Consider the following 21,654-nt stretch of genomic DNA (forward strand, 5'->3'; position numbering starts at 1 on the left):
TTTTTCCATGCTTCCGCTCCATCGTTGATCCAGGACAGTTGTGGATGCCAGCATGCGATGGTGTGTGCAGCATTAGTTAAAACAGTCTTCTTTTTTTTTTTTTTTTAAAACTATGTTAACATAATTACTCAAAGATAACATGAAAAATGGCCAAGAAGACAAATTAACTAGAACTTTTGACAAAGCACAGATTACAAACGTTGCCATGCTCAGAGTGTCATGGATGTGTACAGTATTGCTGGGTGCATGTGTTCTTCCTCAAAACAGGATATGACAGATGTGGAAAGACTGTGGGCCGTCTCACACACACACACACACACACACACACACACACACACACACACACACACACACTAGTCAGGTTAATCAGGCTACCATTGGGATCAGATGTCCACCTCTCCCATGTAAATGTCGCTTCACATCTGTTTGGTTTTCTTTGCCACGAAATGAACCCTCATCTCCTCTCAGAACACGTCTGTACATCCACTAATATGGTTCGAGTTCCCTTTTATCATCGCGCAGCAAAAGGTGGAAACAACTTTGACTTTCACAACGTCTGACAGGACACAGGGTGATATACACTCAGGTTCACGGGATACCCTGGATAACAATAGCATATGCTTCACGAATGACAAATGTATTGGTTTGCAGACACTTAATTAAAGGCGGGAACAGCCATCATTTTGTCTGATACGGTGGAGGTTTCTCCCTCCTGCTGCTGCGTTTGGATTAGATCACACAAGACTGAATTATTGGATCCTTATTGAGGATTTTACCCCAAAAATCTGTAAAGACTGCCGTTAAAGGAGTTACAAAGAACTTTCATTTTCTGATGTTTTCTGATTTCCCTGTGGACGTAAGCAGCAGTGTTTTCAATACCTCTCATTTTACTGCAGCTGGGTGTGACAGCCCGCCCGGCTCGGTCCTGGTTCTGGTTCTCTGGTGCCTCCATTGCATCCGGTGGGCCCAGCAATTCGGCAAATATTCGACTCTGCTCATAGAGAAAACTGTGGAGCTAATATTTGCAGACTTATTAACTAGCGTTAGCACTTCTATGCTACGCTAGCTACTGAAGGTATTCTGACTTGATACACATGCTAGTTTGCTTAACCTTACAGGAACGGTGTTTCTTCATAAGTGTGAGCTCCTTGGAAGCTCAGACAGCTTAACGGAGTAGCAGCAAGGGCGACTCAGCAAAGGGTCAATTTGGACTCGGATTGTTAACTATCCTTTTCGCTCTGTTTTGGTCTCCACCAACTCCTGAGGGAGGTACCTGGCTCTTCAGCTGCCAAATGTCCCATTATGTTCACCAGCTTGTCGCTAACTTTGTCTGTGTGCTGTTTGATGCTGAGCATCCAGTGGGTTAGTCACACATGTTTCACTGAAAACCGTAGTTTCCTAATTTATTTTGTTTAATTTATGTTGTTTATTTATGTTGTATATATATGTTGTTCATATGTTGTTCTATATGTTGTTCTATTTTTTTACTTTTAACTGTTTTTGCACTATTCACTTTATGTCAGACAGAAGAGAAACACAATTTTGAGTCTTCTGTATGTTTGCACAAATGGAAGAAGTGACAAATAAAACTGACTTTGACTCTTTTGACTTTTAACTTATTGAGGAGAGTAGCTGCCGGCCATCAAACCAAAATAATGACCCGAAAGACGCTAAAACACTCCAAAGAGCTGAGGAGAACTGCAGAGCCGGGTGACGATTCTTTGTAGGTTTCTCACTATGAATGACACCCTTCACATTACATAAAGACATGGCATCCTTTGTTCATATACGAATATTGGTCAGCTTTAATTTAAAGACATTCAACACCAGAACTAAAGGCTGTTTGAAGCCCACAGGCCCGGCCGCGGGGGGAGCAGGCAGGGACGTTGTGTGACCCGCCAGCCCCCGGCAGGACCACGAGACGACTGTCAGCGCCTTCAACCGTCCACATCTCGGTCAGGACACTGCTGTCAGCAGGACGCGACACACACTGACGCGCATCACACACTCATTCGCATACCACCGCCAAACACACATACTAACATATAGAGGGGCAGATACCTCCCTCCTACACACACACACACACACACACACACACACACACACACACACACACACACACACACACACACACACACACACACACACAGCAACTGAGTGTTTGGTTAGCCTGTTTGTGCCTGCCAGTCACTTTTTCACTATCCCACCCAACACACACACATGGTTGGAGTCAGTCAAGTCAGGGGAACCGACAGGCGTTGTATGTCTTTCCCCAGTGACGTCACGTCCTCTGTCTTAACCTCTTCTCCCTTGCTGCCGTCTCAGCACCTTCGAATCTGCAATATGCCCCTTTTTCCACTTTCTCACTTTTCGGACCTGATGTATTCCATCTGTGTCCTTTCTGCCCCCACACTCTATCCTTATCCATTCCTCATAAATACATCTCGCCAGCATTTCCATATTAACTACCGTGTGCTGTGCCTGCCGGGTCCGACAGCGGCGGCAGACAACAGATGGTGCTGAATACTGGATGGAGTGGCAGTGCTGCTGCGTCATGGAGGCCACCAGGACAAGGTTAGATCAGGTGAGGTTTGCGCTCTGTGATCCCATTCGGCAGACTTTTCATGTTTCTGATGTAGGTTTTAAAGGTTCAATTCTGATTTATTACAACTTCAAATCAATAAGTCAAGATCCATCAGACCATCCTGACATATTTAAACGTGATCCTGTACACATGTATGAAATGCTCAAAACCAGACACCAGGACTTTTTTTTTTCCACGGATAACTTCAATGTGGATGTTTTTGCATTTGACTAAAGCGGGTGACGCAGTATATTGAGTGGCCATTATTAAAAGTTACAAGGCATGCTTTTTAATATAACAAGCAAGAACATCTACCAAGGCCTGTGATGGGAGATGCCTTAAATAAACACAGGACCCAGGAGACAGCTGTTTGTGACTGATAAATGATTCTTTCATTTTCTTATTTGAGATTTGTATTGTGTTGTGAGTAGCCAATACAAAATAACTAAAAAAAAAACATTTGAGCCACCATCAGTGTCTTTTTAGGGACACATGATGCAATTATTATTGGTGGTATGTGCAAAATAGCTATGCAATATATATAGAACATAATCCTTGAGAGGTCAGGTGGCAGGTGGGATTTGAAGGATACAGTTTAAAATGTATGCGTTTCTCTCTTTTCTAATTTTAATCTTTTATTGTGGAATTTTATACTTTCTTACTGGACTTGAATGTATATTTAACTTACATCAGATACATTCTGTGATGAGTTTATAGTAACAATTACCTTGATGAGTTTCTCTACATTAGGCCCTCTGCTGTTTCTGAACTTGTGCTTCTTTCGAGTTCACAGCAATGAGACCGATGGAAGCTGACATTGCAAAGGTTGTCGGCTTGATTTGAACTGAGACCACTACGTGCACTTGTGTGTACCCACGCCTGAGGAACTGCAAAAAGATATCACAAGGGCAAGTCGTTGTTATGTGCATATGACTCCATGAAGTGCTGAGCTAAGGCTTATATTACTCTATAATCGGATTTCTTTCGAGGGTTAAAAAGCTAAACCAGTCCCTCATTTCTTCTCATATCAGCCCTGGACTCTGGACTGTAATTAACCTGCCTTTCACAGCTAACTTAAGCTCTACTGTACTGGCCCGGGTCACTCAATCACATTGTAAGTTGAGAAACAAGATGCCTGGTCATAATAACACACTTGCTGGGAGTTTTACAGAGTGAATAACTCTCACAGTGTCAGCAGGACTATGGTGGTTGAGTCACCCCAACCACCATATATTTGTCTGATAACAACTTCATCTACAGCCACTGCTCTTATCAGCTGACCTACATACTGGACTGAGAGACATCTGGATAAGTGTGCATCCATGTGTTCCGTGCAAAAAGCACACAAAACTGAGGAAATATGTCTCACTCTCAAATCCTGAGTGTCCTGAAACAAAATAAAAACACTTTTCCAAACTGCAAGACGTGCTCGGGTGCACATTCACAAACAATAAAGTAAAAGTTCACAATGTACACACACACACACACACACACACACACACACACACACACACAAAGCGTTACGTGAAGCATGAATGCCTGTTTGTCTGCAGGGACGGCTCATAAAGTGAGTCAGGCATGACTGGGAGGCCTGAGACGAAGAAGCAATCACATCAGGGAGGATAGAGTTTCCATAAACAGGCCGCGGATCAGGTATGCAGCACCAGATTTAAAAAAAGATGTAATATGAGACGCAGACAGACAGACAGGCAGGCAGGTAGACGCCCAGACAGACAGCTGCCCGCCATATTAAATAGCATTAGTGTTAGAGTATTGTCTCATAACCCTTTACCCCCCTCTGTAGCCACAGACATAGTGCAAGGAAATACCTTAAATATGTATTGAGAATTGTATAAATTCGCCTCACTCGCACAAAAACTACAAGGTGAATAGTCAACAACATTTGCACATGTGTATATCACAGGGCTCTCAAGTTTTTAAGACAGGTAAGAGTGACATATCTCTCTCCCCCCTCACCGGACGGAGGCGCGTGGGGGGAGGGGGGGAGGGGGGGGAGGCGCGGCCGGGATTACATTTCACCCAGATACAACTGGTTATGATTGGCTATTCGTGTCGCCCATTTCTTTTTTTTGATTGGCTGGTGAGTCCAGGGGATTCGGGGCGACGTGCTTGATCCTCCATGGTGAGGGCAGCGACCAGGTCATGTTTGTGCTGCGGCACATTAAATAGCCGAGAGGTTTTTTCAGCGTGAGAAATACGATGTGTGGCGGGAGGGCGTGGCTTAAGACCGAAATGCGTGACAGTCACGCTCAATGCGTGACGCTTGAGAGCCCTGCACATCACATCCAGATATCTGTTTCTTTGTAACTTGTTGTCATGGAGTATGGCAAGTATCTTGGAAAACCAGTCAGCTCAAAGGGTATTACTCCATCAGCCGTATTATGTGAAGAGCCGGTGTCACCGCGTACAGTCATCTTGTAAACGTGACGGTCTTATCTTCACCAGATGAGTAATGCAGAGCTTACTCATCTTCAGCCCTCTTCATCTGTCTACAGATACAGTTTTGTTAATGGAGCAACAAGTTTAAACTTCATCCAGTCTTAATAGAACTGGACTGTGTGCAGTTTGCGCACATTATCAAACAGTAGTAGTAGAAAAATAAGCGACAAAATGATACTCATTATGTAGCAATACTTACTTTCAGATTGTGTATTTTGATATATTATGTACAATATAAATATTACTGAATTATTTGTATTACTAATTTAAGTGTGAGCAGAACACAGAGTTTATTTGAATCAGCTCGATCACAGGAAAGAATTTAAGATTGCTGCTATCTTAGCTTAAGCTAGCTTGGCTCAGAGGTTTTGTTGCTACAGCTTTACTTGGTCTGGTATGACCAGTAGCTTGTGCAAGCTAATGCTAGCTTATGTTCTAAAACCTACCTGAAGTAGATGAATTGCTACATAAATGTTTTTATTGAGTCAGTTAACTTAGGTTATGACTCGATTCCTGACTTGCTACATGTCAGCATTCATAATTACTGTGTTCAGTAATTGATTCTCGTGGCATATGCTAATCAAATATGTCTTAAATCTTAACCATCAAAGTAGCTAGAACCTAGCTGTAATGTAAATGGACATCCAATATTTTGAACGATGAAGTAACATAAAATGGAATACACAAGTAAACTACAAGTACCACAACATTGTGTTCAGTTATGCATAGATACAAACACGTCACCCCGCAGGTGTCTATGTATAGTAAGTATGGCTGGCCCCGAGCATATTTTTAATACCATGTGTTATTATTAATCATCAGTATTATCGCAAATCCCCATCCAAGCACAACCCCACAAAGCTTTGGAATTATCTCTCTAGTTGTGTCCTTTCAGTCTGCGTAGGGATAACAAAGGACTATACATTGTTGTGTGCAGGCGCGAATGACTGAGGAGCCGAGGTCTGAGTCAGAGAGCAGGTTCATCATGGGGCAGATAAAAGGAAAGCACTTTCCAGTTTCACGCTAATCTGAATACAGTTTCAAATAAATCCGGTCAGAGTCTCCCTAGAAGAGAGATAAAAGGCAGCTTCTCAGCAGAGAGCAGAAGTCATGACGCAGCTATCGCTCCCTGGTGGGCTAATATGAGTCAGTGCGTCAAGGGTTAAACCGCACCGCCAGTCCCTACCAGGTTTCACATGTAAATGTGAATATGCAAACATCACAAACTGGGCCACATGTATGAAAATACTGGTGAGCGGGTCCATTTGGAACTCTATGTCAAATGGACGAAGAGGTCAGGTTAAGCAAAGTATGAAGGGTTGAGGAAACAGTTTACAGTGATGAGCACAAAAACAAAACAAAAAATGGTTACACACTCATAGAATCATGTGACGTGAAGATGCCTCAAAGCTAGAAGGAGCAAGCTAGCTTTTTTCAAACATTTGCACTCTGACATCTGACAGATGTCAACATGTGACACTACTACTACAAACACAGCTCATTTTCTTTCCTTTCCTTGGGTGTTTCCAGGGGCCACCCAAGGGTCACGCTGAGGTCACATTGTTTTGCAGAGTGGCCCATGTTGGCTGAGCAGCCCCTGGACGTACAGCCTGACGATCACACCAACGTCATGTGAGCAGTCGAGTCGTCTGTAGGTTGAAAAAAAGTTCAGCGGTTGTCGTGCTGAACTTTGGTTGATGCCATACTGCAGGGCTCTCAAGTTTTTAAGACAGGTAAGAGTGACATATTCCTCCCTTCCCCCCCTCAGATTACCTCAGAGCATTTCGCTGAAAGGAAACTCAATGAAGTAGCTTACAGTAGCTTAGGGTACTGAGCAATTGATCTAAGATAGACGCTACTCTGGGTCAATAATAACCCGGTAATTGGTCTATTCAATGATGTATGAATAGCTCTGATACGAAATATTCGCAGGCATGTATTTTTCATTCTTGCACCAATTTACCTGGCCTGAAGTAGCAAAAATAATGAACAAATTCATAGGAAATGAAAGGGCTCTCAAGTTTTTAAGACAGGTAAGAGTGACATATCCTCCCCCCCCCTCATACGTTTTTCTGATTGGCTATTTGTGTCGCCCATTTCTTTTTATTAATTGGCTGATGAGTCCAGGGGATTCGGGGAGACGTGCTTGATTCCTCCATGGTGAGGGCAGCGATGTGTGCTGCGGCACATTAAATAGCCTCGAGGTTTTTTTCAGCGTGAGAAATACGATGTGTGGCGGGAGGGCGGGACTTAAGACCGAAATGCGTGACAGTCACGCTCAATGCGTGACACTTGAGAGCCCTGCACACTGTAATGAGAGTAATGTGAACACAGTGTAATTAGCTTGAGGTCCGCCTTTGAGTGGTTTTGTTGTCGTGGTTACAAAGAAGGCAGGTTGTTGAAGACATACTTTGTTTATCAGACGTGGGTCTTCATTCATTGGGGAAAAAAGAGGAGTGAGTCAGCTATATTTGAGTGCTTTGATCATACATGAGCACACTGTTTGCAATAAGGCATTCAAACTTTGTAATGAAAAATAAAAATGTGGTGAGCCCTATAGTAACCTAATGTTGGTTGTTTTAGTCTTTCCTTTAGGAGTCAGAACATAATAATAACATTATAATAATAAGTTATTCATCTGTTGGGTACATTGACATTTCGTTTGCCCAGGTTTTGGTTAATCTGTCTCCAAAGCCCTCGTTGAACACGTTCAGTGCAACCTTAGAATGTGTAAGACATTACACTTGGAGAAGGTGTGTGTGAGATTGCAAATGTCTGAATCAGTTGGACCGGAGATTAAAGAGACTTTGACCCGCCAGACAATGTCAGTGAAATGTCCAATCGAGCCCATGTGTGACTAGAGCCGCTCATCTGCGGAGGCTCATCTACACGAAGAGCGGAGTGGAAAAATCCAGTTTCGGAAAAGGAACCTTACTCAACAGCATGTCGTGTGCTTCCCTTCACATGTCCAGATGAGGATGATAATATTGTTGTACCCTGTTTACTGCACCCTGGTTGGGAGAAACATCTTGTGTTGTCGAGAGGCCACAGGCGTCAAATCATTGTTATGACATTTCACCAAAGAATTATTGAAATTCAGAAAACCTCTCTCAGAAATCCTCAGCTATGCACATGACAAATACACGCACGGACACACAAAGAAGGCATTCCTCATTTTCATTGAGTTTTAACAGTAATTGTAAATTGTAAAGGTCAAGAGTTATTCAATAAGCGTAAATGAACTCAATCTCTAAGTGGTGACCTTTTGCTTCTCTCTTTAACTCCTTTATTATGTCTGCTTACATGGTTTTTTTCATGTGCGTTTCCATCTCTTACCCTCTCTCTCTCTCTTTCTTTATCTCTCTCTCTCTCTCGCCCTCCTTCTTATGTGTTGCCATAGTCTCTTGATCAATGAGCTTACATTATGATGAGAGGGGGAGGCGTCGAGGTGGCCGTGACATTGCCGTTTGGACAGGCGGGTGTGGCCCAGAGAGCGGTGGTGTGATGTCTCCTATCAAACCAGTGTGTGTGTGTGTGTGTGTGTGTGTGTGTGTGTGTGTGTGTGTGTGTGTGTGTGTACATAGGTCATGTGGTTGTGTTTTTATAGTGCAGGGATCCGGTCTCATGATGAACACCTCAATACCACACATTGTGTCTCTAGTTCTAGCACATACAGTACATTAAAATAGAAATGTTGCATTAAAATAATTTGATTCATCGTTAAAGTCTTTGAGTCAAAAAAGCAAAAAAAATGACTGGTTCCAGGTTCTCAGATTTTCCTGTTTTAAATTCTGTTCCATTTAATTCTTTCTATGAAATAATATGAAATTTGAAGTCACTTGGGACTCTCAGAAATTGTAACGTTGTTTATGTTTGTACATTTCTTCACATTTTCTACACTAAAGGATATATTTATCATAAGAAAAATAACCACCAGATTAATCAAAAATGAAAATAATCAACAATCTGGGTATTAATCTCGTTTGGGCTGACACTCTCTTCTCTTTCCCTATGGTATGAAATTGTAGCTGTAATTGAATCACAATGAAAGTGCAATACAATATATTATATTCACAAATGATAGTATTATTATTATTAAATCAGGAAATGTTATATAGACCAGATTTGATTTGCAGAACATTTTATTTTCCACGGCACAATGTCTCGTTTCTAACACATGTGTGCCTTTGTTGATGAGCAGAGCTTCATATCTCACCACATGTCCTGCTCTCCAGAGCGAGACGTCCTCGACTGAGTGTGCTTTTCTATCACTGACCGTGTTTGACACCAGCTGTCCTGGTCTGCCCCTGGTTTTGGCCGAACTCCACCCGGCTGTTTTCCACACACTTGAAAACAAACACGCGCTTTTGCAAATACGGCCTGACCCAGTTCCACACTGCAATGTCATGTGTGTGACAAAGTCCTATGTCATTTGACTGCACCGCCAAGGTCCCCGAGCACAGAGACAGACCAACAGTCAGTAAACTTCAGGAAAGTCTATAAATGTAAACGTGTGTAAAATGTGTTTTTGCTATGTAAGTGTGTGGTAGTGTCCTTGTGTGTGTGTGTGTGTGTGTGTGTGTGTGTGTGTGTGTAAGGTAAACTAATTACCATGTGCTGCGATCAGCTGCGGGCCCTGAGGCCTGCAGGGAGAATTCCTCTGTGGTCAGCCGACCCCGGTTATTCTGTCTATCTCCACCTTCCTCCCTCTCTCTCTCTTTCTCACACACACACACACACACACACACACACACACACACACACACACACACACACACACACACACACACACACACACACACACTGTGAACTCAGTCACCCTTACTCATACCACTCGCTCAGGCACGTCACATAGAGCCACAGTAACAGGGAGACTGCGGGCAGAGGAGCATACACATATACGACTAAGCTGTCATTAAGGTCTGTGCCGGACAAGCACACAAAGACATCAAAAACAGAATTGTGGGCAAAGAGCAGGAATAAGAGTCCTGACTATGTAGTGGCACACATAATGGGTGAGCTAAGTCTGTGAGCTTTCATTTGGATGCTCGCCAAGGAACTCAGATGTTATCCAAGAACTGAATGATGCATTATTGCTGTAAGGGCCAAGTCTAGTGTCTGTCAGCTGGCTACTTACCCTCGAGCATGTTGATGTTGAAAACTCACGTGAACAAAGCACCAGCACAGGAGTGCATAGATGGTGCTACTTGCGAAAACAGACCAAAAAACCATTTGAAGTCGGGAAACATACAAAGTCATTTGAATGTGAAGCAAGCACAGTAATCACCAGGATGAGGCAGGATTTTTAGAAATACAGAAAAATCCATAATGCAATAAACTCACGTTTATGCTATTGACAAGTTTTGTTCAGCAAGTTAATCGTCACAAACATCACTTTTAAGATTTCTGAAGAGTGAATGAAATGGCCAGAAGAAAAAACGTTAACGGCTATAAACAAGCTACACCTTGGTCACATGACTTCCCCTTGCCAGTTAAAGGCGGACTCGTGTTTGGCGTGGGGACATTATGTAGTCTCATTTTGCCACTTGTTAGCAACCGCCTTTTTTAAGACAGTTAAGTGGGGTATTTAGTGCTGTATCTTATTATCTTAAATGGCTCAGCTTGTGTTAACCACATACATTGTTTCAGGCATCTAACCAAAAACCCATTCAAAAAACCTATTGACTTTGAGACGTGGCAACCGGATTTGAAAAAATGCTAAATCATTTCCGGGTTTTAGGACTCATTCCTGCGCCACGCTCTACTTAAATTTGATCTCACTGAAAGTTGAATCCCGAATATAACTCAGGATCCTATATTTATTTGTTAAAATGCCTAAAATTCTAAAAATGTCTGGATAAACTATGCTTGTCACCGTAAAGGGCTGCATGAGGCCACCTGCACGTTTATCAGGCAAATTAACTGCAACTGTAGACTAACATCATGTAAAATAGCCATCATATGGTCTGCGTATTTTTCCCGTTGTTGACATTAGTTCACATAATGGGTTAGGCTTATCCACGGCTATCCTGAGGGAAAAGCAAATCTGTCCCTGAGCTAGGACTTTGCTGTGTCAGCTTACTTATTTCATGTTCAAGCATATTTGAAGGACAACATTTCCCATGCACATATAAGCATGCGCACCCACACCTCTATTTCCAGCCAGTGGGGTTGTCAGAGGGCCGTCGGCGCAAGAGATTAGCAGCTGTCATAGTTAAAAACACAGGGTCTGCAGCAGCGCAGCTAAATACTAGCATGAAGGAATCCAGGCAACCCCCTACTGACCTCGCCGACCCCGAGCACACACGCACATGCACATGCACAAGCACAAACACACCAGGCCTCATTCCCACCTGCTGGGAGTGACTGTGTGTCACCTCAGTAACCCTAAACCTGTTCGAGGCCTAGCTCTCTCATATCTCAAATCGTTTACCTTGTTGCCTCCCAACAAAGAGGCTTAACAAGTGAGTGTTCAATGGCCACAAAATGTCCCATGGATTTAAAAAACAAATTCAATGACAGTTGACACTTTAATTTGCAGTTTGCAATGCCTTTTCAGAGTCAAGCTCAGGATGTATCACATGCTTTATTTATATTGTATTTATTTTATGGCTCGGGGTCGTGCTCGCAATGCGTACAGCTAGCATCTACTATATACGTTAGCTAGCAATGATGAGCAAAATCATTACTACCATACCTCAATTTGACAATATATAGTAATGTGCAATGTATCAGTGAAACAATAATTAGGTTTCTGAGCATAGACAACACTTAATTTATATGCATGTTCGTGAAAGAAACTAGTTAACTAGCTAATATGGCACAAAGTCGAATTTAATTATGCTGCCTTCAAATGGGCTTCATGTTTACCATGCTCATAAAAAGACTCAATAAACATACAAAAAATATATATTAATATTTAAAAATTTCAGTCGTTTTTCTTCAGAATTGTATGTCTGAAGATAATGTTGATACGACCAAAAGCTTAATCTTGTTCCTCTGTCGTTAAGCCTTTGCATTTCCTGCATTATGCAAACCGATTGCTAGCCTGAACCGTTAACCTCGGTGGCTTCTAGTAGTGTCCACGCTGTCATTGCCCAGCAGCCGCGTTCTCACGACTTAACTATCGTGTGCTAGCTAAACGCCTTCACATGTCGTAACCACGAGCTCTTAAGTTTCATTTGAAAACAGCATTAGACTTTTCCATATATTGAATATAAGTCGCTTTCTCTGTCTCTCACGCAGGCCGATGGCGAAAGAGGCTGAGGCGAGCCCTCCACAGACGGAGGAAAACCACACAAGGCAAACACACGTTTCCTCCCTCTCACACACAAAAGCAAAAAAAATAGCAAAAAAAGCACCAAAAAAAGTTGTTTTAAGATCACACACACACACACACACACACACACACACACACACACACACTGGTCAAAAGTAATGGGCAGTATGGTAGCAAATAGCAACCTATATACTCTATCTCCTGCCATGTCCTAGGCTACTAAATACAAACCAGAAACAGTTTTTCTAAATGCCAGAAATGTCTCTGCAGGATAGAAAGAGGTTTTTGTGAGCATTTCTATATGGAGGATAAAAAAATAATAAATGTGTAATAAATAATGTGTAAAATGTACCTAAAGAAAAAAAATAGGTTCTTTATCATACCAAAGACCGAAAGGACTGTATCTTCTATTACAGCATTGGACCTTTCTTGGTCCTGGTGGAGAACAGGAAGAAGAGAAGCAGAGAGGGAAATGAGAGCAGTAAGGGGAAAGCCTTGTGTTCTCCTTGACTGCTGATGCACTGATAAAGACTGAATGGATGCGGTGTTTGTTTTCTCGGAGAGCGGCTGAATTAGCGGTGACGTGGTCGAGCCGTGAGAACCAGCATGTGATGCACAGATCACGGACTTATTTCTCATCTGCCAAAATGGCTAATCAGTTGGCTCACAAGTGCGACTGCGTTGCCTCGGGAACATACACACCCAAATAAGACTCTTGACGTATTTGTTTTGGTCTCAAACCGACTCACTGGCTTCTGCTTTTGATTTCCATCATATCACAGATTAGAAAGCAGGCGCAAACTGCTGTGCGAGAATATTTTGATCAGGGCCTCATTAGAGACAGAGAGTCTTCCCAGAATCTTCACGTTAATTACTCACAAGGAGCGTGCCCTCATTCCCGGCAGAAGCTAAACACACTCCAGCTGATACCAGCGCTGTCGGCTGAGGGCAGAAGTGACTTTAACCCTGAGACCTCTGGAGGTCATGCCCTTGAAAGCCTCGGGTGGAGCGGTGGCAGGGGTCAAACTGATGGCTGTGCAGTCATACAACTTCTCTACACAGACACAGACACACACACACACACAGAAGGGGTAGGTAGGTGTGTGCGACTGACAGATGTTTGCTGCCTGGTCCAGCTGTTATACTTGGCTCCTATGGCGAGGTGGGCGGTGTTTGGCAGTAATGACACACACACACACACACACACACACACACACACACACACACACACACGCTCACAAGCACTCATTTGCACCCTCACCACCACAGTTATCATATCTCGCCTGACTCACCAGATTGATGTGCCGTAAGACAACACGCACAAACGGCAGTATTCCAGCGTCTGGGTGCATGGGCGCGGGATGTGTTTACCATTCGGAGGAATGTACAGTATTTGGTAAAAAGCAGCCGTCGGGTGGCCAGGAGTCGTACAAACACAACTCTGTTTTATGAGATGGGCCTGAGACTCTTCTGTGTACATCCGGTGGGGCAAGAGCCAGGAATTTAAACGCTTTAAAATGCTGTCTCACTGCTTTGGGTCTGTTTTTGTGTGTTTTGTGTGTTTTGGAAAGTCGGATTTGTCAGTCTTTATTAAAGCAATAAGCCGTGATCTCCTTGAAATATTAACTGTAATATTTAATATATTTTTCTGAAATCTCCTCTAACAAATTGTTATTTTTCTAATTTTTCATTTCTTACAAACTCTAACTGACTATCCAATGAATCTGTCTAACCGGCTCCTACGGTTTCCATGTCATGTGAGTGTGAGTGTGTGTGTGTGTGTGTGTGTGTGTGTGTGTGTGTGTGTGTGTGTGTGTGTCAGGCCCAGTTGCATAGCACTGTGCTCGGACAAAGTCGGCCTTTGGTCTTATTTAACCTGATGCAATGCAGCAACATGGCCACCTGTGTGCCTCATCATGTTACTAACACGCATGTGAACACACAAAAACACGCATATTTACTTAGAATCAAGGCGAGTGTTGCAACCATGAGTGGAGCAAGGCCGGAGTGAGACCCTGACATGACTTCCTGTTGCACCTCAGGCCGTCCAATCAGTAATTATGTTTAAAGTCCAGAAAAATGCATTCTCAACCATGTTAGCCCATATCGTCATAACGTGCAACTATTTCATAGTATATTAGTAACTAAAAACAAAAAGTAGGAAGTCTGATTGTATGGAAGTCTGTGAGTTATTGACCCCACTTCTCACTTGATTTATTACCTCAGTGAACATTTTAAACATGAGTGTATGGTCTCAATTGCTAATTTCTTCAATACAGCATGATGGTCACTTTGTGTTGACTTTGGTCCCATTTTAAGGAACATAGACCATGCTTTTTGAGGGAATGCTTAATGGCGGGGCTACCTTGTGATGGCCAGGTCGCTACCAGAGTTGTATGCTGCTTCTCTAAAGTGGCGTCACTCCTTCACAGTCCAACCAGGGTCATTTAATTTAACTGTATGCACACAAAAAAGATGTCAACGGCCAAGAGAGGCCAAAAGGCTGAACTGGAGGCTACAAAGCTATATTCCACAAGCTAATGGGTGATTTCAAACGACTACTTCTTAGACTGCATGTCTATGGTCCTCTGTAGCTCCATATATCATGCTCAATTCTCAGTCTGCCCACTTTTTAGCCATCCAATCAAATGCAATGTATTTGATTTAAATCCCTCTTGGAACCGTTTCACTTGGGAACACGTCACAGCACATGAAGCTCAAGATGCTTTCTATTCACTGGGACCTTAAAGTTTTAGAGAGTTGAGAGTTTCATTGTTTGGAAGGCTTGGGCTGAGGCAGAAACCACTGATTGTGTGGCCGTGCAAAGCCCATTGAGAAATATATGAGGTATTGGGATTTGCAAAAACACTTGACTTGCAAAAAGAGCGCAGTGTGGTTAAGACATAAAGTATAAAGCTGAGAGTTCTCTGTTAGACAAAGGTGTTGTTGTGGAGGGTTATTGCTTTGGGCAGAAAATATTTCCTGGAACGGTCCTTGTTGGAGAAAGTGCTCCGCTGTCTTTCCTGTTGACGTGGTGGAGAAGGGTGGTCAGGATTATCCATAATGGATAACAGTTTGTTCGGTGTCCTCTTCTGCACCACAACTTCAAAGGCGTCTGGTTTGGAGCCGGCCTTCTTAATCGGTTTATTAAGTCTGTTGGTGTCACAGGCTCCAGCGCTGCTCCCCCAGCAGCCTACAGCGAAGTACAGTGCACTGGCCACAACAGACTGCTGCAAATATTATACAACACATCTCTACTTCTTCGGGAAATAAGGGCTGCTCATCACAGTCATAATCACAGCCTCAGCATTGGTGTCCTGGTTCAGTCTGGTCGCTGTGGTCAGTCAGGTACTTATAGTCCTCCACCACGTCGACATCCTCTCCCAGAAAACACAAGTTTTGAAGTCGGTCACCATGAGTTGAAAGATGCTAAAAAGCTATATCGTGTAGATGATAATTCTCTGAGCACAGAAATCTTTTTTGGTTTGGCCTTTTCCAGTGCCGGGATCGCAATTACCTGAAACTTTGGAAACAACATTGTCATGCTCATATTTTGTCAATGTTGCACCAAATTTGGAAATGATGGTGAAAACTTTGTATTATGTACATTGCAAGAAGTTGTGTAAAGTTCTGGCAACTGTTGCAAAGTGAGTAACTAAAAGTTGTAACACATCTGTATGATGGAATCTGATGTGAAACTCAACCCAGTGGGAATTACTTACTGAAACGTTGCTTTGGTTGTCCCCTCTTCCCTTGCACAAAGTCTTCACACATTTTAGGTATTGGCCCTTAGTTGCTCGGACAACCTCACCTCTTCTGGAAAGACTTTTACAGGGATGTAAAATAACCCGTCAGTAAATTTCAACCTCAGTGCTGGAAACTACTTTTATGAATATGACCAAGGAATGCCAAGAAATTAATGCAAAGTCCGAAAAGCGGCAAAAACACTCCAGTACACTGACGGGTAATGAATGACTTCATACACTACTCTGTGAGTGGGGAAAAAGGAAAACAACTTTAATTTTCACAGTTTATCTAATACTCCTCTAATAAGCAGCAGCAGAGGCAAAGGACTTAAATTGGAAGTTCTGGCTCGGTCGACGGCGCTGGGATACAAAAAGAGCGCGCCGCTGTGTAAACACATGGTGACAGGTTTGCCGCTTTAATCAGCGGAGAGATCTTAAACCACTCATGTCCTCTGGAAAGCAAGAGTCCTTGGGGATTTCTTTGTGGATATGAGGCGAGGAGTAAAGATGATCTCCCATCGATGTTATTTTTCAGAAACATGTGGTTGAGAACAGGCTGCTCATTTTGGACACAGGTAGACGAAAGCTGATCAAGTGTAACTAGGCAGAGCCTGTCATGCTTTGGATTTCTCCAAATGGAGCGGTGAGCATGGGGCACTGTTAGGCCTGTTAACACTGTAGAGGGGGGTGTATTTCTTCTATCTTTTTCAAAAGCTAAAAAGAGAAAGAGTTAAAAGAATAGACTGTGTCTATCTGCTTTGATGATGAACATCATATTTGCATCATCCCAAACATACACGGAATTCAACCTCTGACCCATCCTAAGCATTCAGGTCCGTGGGCTTCTGTTAAGCTAGAACTGCCAACCTTGTCGAATAACTAGCAAATTAGCTTTCTGCTCTGCACTTCTTTTGAATTAAGTTTTGACTCCATCAACCCAATGCAGTGTTACCTGACATAACGCTACATTGAGTTAGTCCCCATTCTAAAAGCCTTCTTTCCTGTAACGTAAAAAAAGGTTGAGGATGCTAATATTTTATCCTGGGACGTGTATCTTTAGTCTTGGTCTTTAAATATGATGTAGCCAACCTGCACAAACATCATGGTTGGATAAGTACGTAAACTAAGTCAAACATAGTCAATGTAATATGAGTACTGAAACTCCAGTAATGTCATGTAATGTAATGTAGTACGTAAAGTGTAGCATATTCATGCCTGTGTGTGTTTACATTGCAGTTGGTACAGACTACATGCTGTACGATGACAAACAGAAAGCTACAATGCCGTTACTTTTTCACGCTAAATGACAAATTGTTCCGTCACTCATACGCTATTTGGTGAGATAGGGCTGATGTAACCATCAAGATTCTCGAAGAAAAAGAAGAAAGAAATTAGGTGGAAACATTACAGAGTCCGTCTAAAACAGTGTTTCCAGCTCATGGAGCTAACATTGCCTTAATTTGCTAGCTAGCTTTAGCTAATAAAGCCTGCTAGCTGTTATTTCTGCCGTCATAAATGACAGTTTCAGGCTAAAAATGAGAAATCTTGCTTTTGTCTACTTCTCCAAAATGAAGGACCCCTTGTTTGAACAATTACTCGGAATTTCGAGTGGTAAATGTAATTATTATAAACTGCATATGTGGTGTGAGAGTATGGAAAGCTTGAAGGGCCTCGCAGGTGGGCTTAGTTTACGGTTAATAAGAGCGCTAAGTGTGACTAGAGGGTTGGCGGTTCAGTGGAAGGAGAGGAAATGCCCTCTTAGAATCAATGTACACTTTTGTGAATCATGATCACATAACTGCAAAAGGAAAGAAAAACAATGAATTCACTTTCATTGAGTTTCTCTGATGAGACGCTTGTGACTTTGTGCAGGACTCGCCTTCAATAAATGGGGTTAAAGAGTATCCAAAATAATCTCTCTTGGTAATTAATGTTGGATAAGGTCTGGGTGAATAAGTGATGCATTGTGTTATTGGGACACACAAGCAGGAATGGCTGAGGTACATTGTGATTTAAGGCCAAGCAGTGTAAACGCTTTAGGCCCTAATGACTCACCATCTGTCATCATGTTCAGTGTTGCATCAGTGAGGGTTCAGACATGCACGCAGAATGGGTTGTTGTCACACCGTGCTTGAACTCGCTGGTCAGGTGACACTGGTTTTCTGTTTTATTTAAACACTCATGCCACATACACTAAACTTTCACTTTAACTTAAACGCACACGTCACTTTAACATGCCACATACACTTAACTTTAATACACTTAATACATACACTTAACTTTAACTTAAACACACGTCACTTTAACACACACTTACATGAATGTTATCTGTTGTCTGAGCACTTTACCCTCATCTTATTTAGACTTTTTGCACTGTTGCTGTCGTTGATTGTTGTTTGTCTCGTCTAATGTCTAATCTATGCACCTTCCGCCCAACTAAATTCCTCGTCTGTGCAAACATTCCTGGCAATAAACGGTTTCTGATTCTGATTCTGATACATAATAGACTTAAGAAGCCCAATTTATGAATAAGTGGATATGTATATGTATATATAGATATATTATTTAAAATGTTTTAATAAAAATTCACTTTCCTTTGTTTTAGGATACATTTCTTCTTTATTAATATCCACTTTCCGGTTTTGTTTGGACTCGGAGTGATTTAAGACCATTCATTTGGTGACTCAACTTTTCAAACAAGAGATTATTCGACTTAGTGTGAACAGTGATGTACTTTGATGGTTATGATTCATATTTTAAAACCTAATTTCTTTATTATAATAGTGAAATAAACCATTGAGAAATCTGTTGCCGGGTAAACTTCATGGGAAACAGCCAAAAAAACTAACTTCTGTAAGGCTGTGCACACAAACCCAAGTTTGAGATTGATCATTAAAATATACACAAGTTTGTTTCTTAAAATGAATCTTTATTTACAGTAAACAGAGGTGTGTGTGTGTGTGTGTGTGTGTGTGTGTGTGTGTGTGTGTGTGTGTGTGTGTGTGTGTGTGTGTGTGTGTGTGTGTGTGTGTAGTCCCCAATGCAAAACAGACACAGATGCACATAAGGAGTTTGCAAATGAGTGCAGGAGGTGTGTTTCCTCGCTCCCCGATGGTGTTTGAGCAAGAAAGTACACATACAGTCTTTGCTCAGTGTTTGTGTGTTTGCTTGGTGTGTGTGTGTGTGTGTGTGTGTGTGTGCGTGTCTGTGTGTGTGTGTGTTGCTGCAGATAGCTCCCCCTCTCTGGTGTATGAATGAGTGTCCTGAGAGTGCTAGATAAAGGTGGTCTGTGCTGCAGCCACTGCTCCACTGACCCTTAAAGGAAGCATTGATGGGAGGACGGGCCCGGCTGCTGCAGGTCCAGGGCCTGCGTCCCCCAGGTTAGACCCGGCCGAGGGTGGACAGAGAGGGTGGGGTGGGTACAGGAGGTTGGCAGCAGGTCAGAGATCTGCACAGTAACAATCCCAGCGGCGTGTTTGCAAAAATTGCCTGTCTGCCAAATATCAGTTCCATCAGCGCACAAACACGGCCGAGACCTCCGGTGTGTCAAGCCACCTTCACTTGTCCTGCAAAAGAATGTGTTTTTAATGACCAATACAGGCCCCTTTCCACTGCCGTGCCCACAGTCTCTCCTGCTGTAGATCACTGGTAACACAGTCTGTGCACGGTTATAAATGCATCACGCACTGAATCATAGGACAGGATTTGACTCAACCCAGAATGTCTATCATCATCACGCAAGTATGATGAAACTCTCCATCCAAAGCAGAATACATGTGTGGCTATGTTGAGAAATGAACGGGGTAATCTAATGAGCTCAGTGGAAAAAACTGGATCGCATTAGAAAGAGAAATAGAAACATCCTTAGTGAGCACACCAACACTCACTTCCTCCGGCTGGCCGGCAGATTGTGTCAACATACGGCTTTTGTTTGAAAGCTGCAGATATGAAATATGGACGTGAGGTAATTAATGAAGGTAATGTTAGCTCCATGAGCTGCAACTAGGCCGAGGAATATGAACCGACACCCCTCTTCCCCTGCGAGCACACACACGCTCATGGCCTTGCCAAGCGCCACATCCTGGACGAGGTGACCCTTGGTCCGCTTTAACTTTCCTGCCAGATGCAGGTCAAACCTCAAAGGCGCTCTGAACTCTCCACCTCCAGAGAGCCAGAGACGATATTATTTCAGATGTGCTAATGAGCATTCATAATGTATTCATACTGCCTTATGGACACCAAGTGATGCACAACATGCAAAAAGATTACAGATGCGTGCGATAATCATCAAGTGGGGGCCTCCGCTTTGGATGAACGGTTGACATTTGCTGTGTTTCCATTTATATGCCTTTCTCCTCATTTTGAAGTACTGCATTAAAACGCTGTTTGGAAACGGAAACTCTCGCTAAACATCAATTGTTTTTACGCTCACTTGAAGTGTTTTTTGTCTTTGTCAAAAAAGGTTGCACATTCATCGGCATCTTCTTGGATATTCCCATAACGTGTGAATGCTTGTCTTAGTCAGTCTTAGTTAGCTGACGAGAAAGAAAGATTGAAACATGCCCAATAAAAAGCAGACTTGTTTTGTTTCTGGTTCGCAGCGTCTATTTTTTCTACACTTCGTACTGGTGGATTGCATACATACAGCCTGCAGTGCCAAATTCTGACCAAACTACACTGTAGCAATGTTTATTCGCTCCATAACAGTTGATGGAAAGTGCCTAACTTGCATTTCAAAGGGTTGCAGTTGAATGGAAACACAGCTACTGACACTAAACGCTTACAGTAGCTGTTTGATTTGCCTGAAGAACAACAGTGCTTTTAACTAAATGCTAGCATCACCATGCTAACATGTTCACAATGATATTGTAACATGTTGAGTCAGGGCCTACTAAGCCTTCTCTGCTGGCCTAAACAGAATAACAAAGTTTAAATTTAAATTTGTTCACATCTTTTTTATTTATAAATATTTTTTAAAATGAAAAGTTATAGCTATTTTATAGTTTAATTGCTCTTCCTTTTTGTTGGACAATAGACATGTTTTCGTCAGTGCTTGCATCACGTCTTTAAAGCGAAAGCGGAGAGAGCGCACAGCATCATGCCGGGATGCCCAACGCGTCGGGCACAAGTAGGCCCTGCTTTGAACTCTGTCTCCAGGAGGTCCCATCTTTGATGCTACCACTGAACAAAACATATAGTTTTTGTACAGAATCATAGAAATATTTTGCCTTTGTTACATTTTGGCATGCATCGTTCAGGACAAGGTTTAAATTGTGAGAAGCGCGGTGAATACAGATGGCATTACGTTCTCTGTCTGAGATGCGTTTTTGTAGCCCGGAGTACGCCCACTCATTGTGGCTGCGCCATCATATCCCTGTCCTCGACATTTATTGACAGAAATACCCTTCTTCTCTAAAAGGTCAACTATGTCTTTCTCCAAAACAGATACGCTTTGATCATGCACTGCATGGAAATTGTTGCACAGCGCAGCGCCTGTCTGAGTTGATCTACTTTGGAAATGTCTTGAGTTGTGTCCATTATTACCGAATAAAATTCTGCGTCGTGGACCTCTTTCACGATCTCGT

Source organism: Taurulus bubalis (assembly GCF_910589615.1).
Source record: "Taurulus bubalis genome assembly, chromosome: 14".
NCBI lineage: Eukaryota > Metazoa > Chordata > Actinopteri > Perciformes > Cottidae > Taurulus > Taurulus bubalis.